This window comes from Athene cunicularia (genome assembly GCF_003259725.1).
Source record: "Athene cunicularia isolate RWA chromosome 4 unlocalized genomic scaffold, athCun1 chr4_part1, whole genome shotgun sequence".
NCBI classification, from domain to species: Eukaryota; Metazoa; Chordata; class Aves; order Strigiformes; family Strigidae; genus Athene; species Athene cunicularia.
In genome coordinates, this window is record NW_020799098.1 from 9,966,930 (window position 1) to 9,970,440 (window position 3,511).

The 3,511-nt window shown below is 38.1% G+C and overlaps 1 protein-coding gene across 1 annotated transcript in view; it reads left to right on the top strand.

Moving 5' to 3' along the window:
• DOK7 (docking protein 7) overlaps nucleotides 1–3,511 on the top strand; it is a 71,008-nt gene that overhangs the window by 3,244 nt on the left and 64,253 nt on the right. The gene's annotated exons all lie outside the window — the stretch shown is intronic.

The window sequence follows — 3,511 nt, forward strand, 5'->3', positions numbered from 1 at the left end:
CCCCGGAGAAAAAGCAAAAGGATAGCTTAAATGAAAATAACATAGTTAAGGAAAAGAGTGTCACTGATTTGAGAGTGAAGAGACCCTTACATCTTAAAGCAGGTGTCCCTTATGGTAGGTTTTGATTACTGATGGCTAACTATGAGAGCTCTTAACTTAGTTTCTGATTTTTGGCACTGAAAGTGTGTAGCTTTGAAGCAGACTTCTACTTCTGGCCCTGCAATTATCTTGGGGATTTTGTCAACACTATTTAGAGGGAGCATGAATTAAGAGAAGAGGAATCCTGAGTAGAACTTGGCTAGTTCAGTCCAAATTTTCTGAGCTGCTTACTTAGGTGTTGCATAGATAATGTTTAGTGTTCCTAGTGTCCCCTTTCAGGAAGGGGCATCTTGAAACGAGGAGGGTCATCAGACATAGTCGTTTCAGCTGATTTCATTCTTATGCATCATTTATTTTCTTGGTTAACAGCTCTAAAATGTATAGCAGTGAACAAGAGTGATATTATTGGTAATCCATAGTATCTGTCTTATGTTTTGTTTAGTCATAACTAGGGAAGGAGGGTAGGTGTGTGGGAGACGCACATTAGCCATCTTAATCATTTGTTACATATGCTTTGCCATCTGTTGCGTTTGTGGACTCATTCCTTTGCAGTACATACGTAGAAAGATGGCCTTGGAATTTTACAGGAATAAAAAGTATCAGAAGAGAGATATATGGATGTGCCCCTTGGAGCTATCAAATGTGAAGCCTTGCATAAGGGGAAAGGTTAGAGGGCATTTCTGAACAATACAGACATGAATAGCTGGAGTAGTTGGTATACTTTGTAGCTGTATTGTGTTCCAGTTCTATTTCTTTACTAGATTTGGGATCTATATACAGTATAGACCGGTCTTAAAACCTGAAGGAGAACTTGGTATTGACAGGGTATGTCTAGTTTTCATGATCATGCAGTGTGCAAATGGAGAGAGTATTTAATCTCAATCTGGGTGTGAGGTTTATGGTTGTGATAAGAGGAAATGCAGAAGCAGTGAAGAGACTTTTTTTAAAGGAAAGCTGTGAGCAAGGTAGGAGTAGAGCCTATTGGATGATGATATGTGCAGCCATGGAATGAAGATGGAGCAGGAGAGAGTGTGTGTGGAGGTGAAGGAATGAAGAGGTAAGAGAACAAGTATAATTGGTTGAACTGCCAATAATTTGTAGAATGTTAATTGCAAAAAAGCTTAGGGGAAGGAGGATAGACCAGAGCATATAAACTTTTTTTGGGATTTTATCTAGGTTCAGTTAGGAGAAAGAAGTCAAACTGAAGTGCATCTAGTTTGAGTAGACAGAAAAGAGTGGAGATTTAGATGAAGAGTGGATAGTGACTAGTGTTTTTTCTTAAAGCATAGTAGGGGTGCCTTTGTGTGCTTTGGAAGTAAGGTGGCTGGATGATAAAAATAAACTGGACAGATGACCTCAGAGTCTGGGAAGCAAAAAAAAAAAAGTGAAAGGAGTTGATGCTGCTCTTGAATGAGGACCACTGAATGGAGGCATTTGCACTGGAGTTCCCAGTGTTTTCTCTCTGTTTTTAGCAGATGAAGTGGATGTGATTCCTGGAATAAAAGAACCAGGATTAGAGAAAACAGTGGAATTAAGTTTGTTGAGGTATATGGGTCATGTGTGAGAAGAGTGTTTGAGCCCACAACCCATTCTGAGGAAGTTAGCATACTGCAGGTCAGTGCAAAGCTGTGAAGAGGAAAAGATTAGCTAAAGGACATGAGGAATTTAAATAGTACCTTTTGTTCATGGGTATATTCAGCTCTGTATCTTATTAATTTTTTTCTTCAGAGTAGTTGATGGCTGGGGAGAATTTTGAAAAAAATTACATTTACCAAGAAAGCAGGCTGTAGCAAAAGCTTCATGTCCAGATCTGTTTTTTCCTCTACTTTGGCTTTCTTCACATATGGATATGCTGTTTTTTTTAACAGTGGTCTAGAATCTGAGCTGCAGCTCATTTGTTTTCGGCAGCCGTTGTAACTTGCAACTGATTGTGTGAAGAGTATGCTCCATTCCTCACTTATGAGGCAGAAAGAACCCTGATGCTTTTGCTCTGATGATTTAATTCCAGCAAAGTACTGGGAAGAGTTAATTGAGCAGAGGGATCCAAATGATATTAAAGATTACTTACTGAACATTATTCATCAAGATGGTTTTGGTATCTTTTTCACAGTTTATGTTTAAGCAGGTTGTGTAACAACTGTGTGCCCAAAAGGGGACATTGTGTGACTTTTGATTTGCTCCCTAGCAGTACTACTAGCAAAGCTGTAAGTAGAGCTGAGGTTTGTTAGATCTATCTCTGTCTCCTTGCACATTTCACTTGAATGACTTTGTGGCTAATTTCTGCTGGAGCCTTAGGGAACTTACCAAATGCACGTCATAGATGAGGAGTTGACTTACAGCTAAGATGGTAACTAAGAATATAGCAAGTATTTAGATGAGAAGCAAGACTGGGAACCTAGCTGAAATTCATGATGTTTGAAGAAGCATAGGCAAGAAACAGGGAAGAGTGGTTGTAAGAAGTGAGACTACCTGGAAGTTACCCTGTAGATTTCATAGGCAGGTAGCTGTTTGTATGATCTTTGATGGATAACCAAAAGCTAAATCTATGGGCTGCTTTGTAAATGCTCCACTGACAACCTGTCACTGGAAATATAACAGTCCTAATGCTTTTCTATGCCAAGACATTTTTTTTTCCTTTTTTTTTTTTTTTTTTTTTTTGTTTTCCTTCAGAAAACTGAACAGAATTAATATTTGATTTGTTTCCTTTTCAAATGTACCAAAAGCTGGCTTACCTGGTGTATCATTAGTGGCATCTGGTTTCAAAATTATAGTCTAATGGTGAGAATATTTGTCCCGGAAGGGGGACACTTCAGTTTTCTGCTTAGATTGTGAGTCTTCAAACTCACAAATCACACAGCATTGAAGAGTGATCCCTGTGCACGGTTGAGTCCATTTATTCCCACTGGAAGTTTTAGTGATTTTACTCAAAATTCTCCTGCAGTGTTCAGCAATGTAAGAAGCAGGTCCACGAAGGTCCTTTTCTAATACATACATGTATGTGTTTGTGCTGGTATTATTTGAACAGGGAAACACAACAGCTGATTTACTTCACTGTTTGTAGAGGTGTAGCAGTCATAATGATGCCAGTTTAAAACATGAACAGAATCACAGGGTATTCTAAAACAATGAAGCAGGATTTTAGGCCAATGAAGAAATATATATTGGTGAGTGGAGAAGTTTAGCTTTGTTTTAAATATTTAGTGTACGCTTGACTCATTTTATCATACTTTTTGGTGAAAACATGAGAACTAGAAACTTACCCGAAGGTGTCATGCAGTGTTTTAAATACAGCAGCCTGAGTTTTAATTTCTTATTTACTGTTAGACTTTCAAGAAAGTTGCAGAGGCTGGAAATAACATTTTTGTAGAGATGTTTCCCTATGAGTATTCTGAAATCAGAAAAAAAAAAAAAA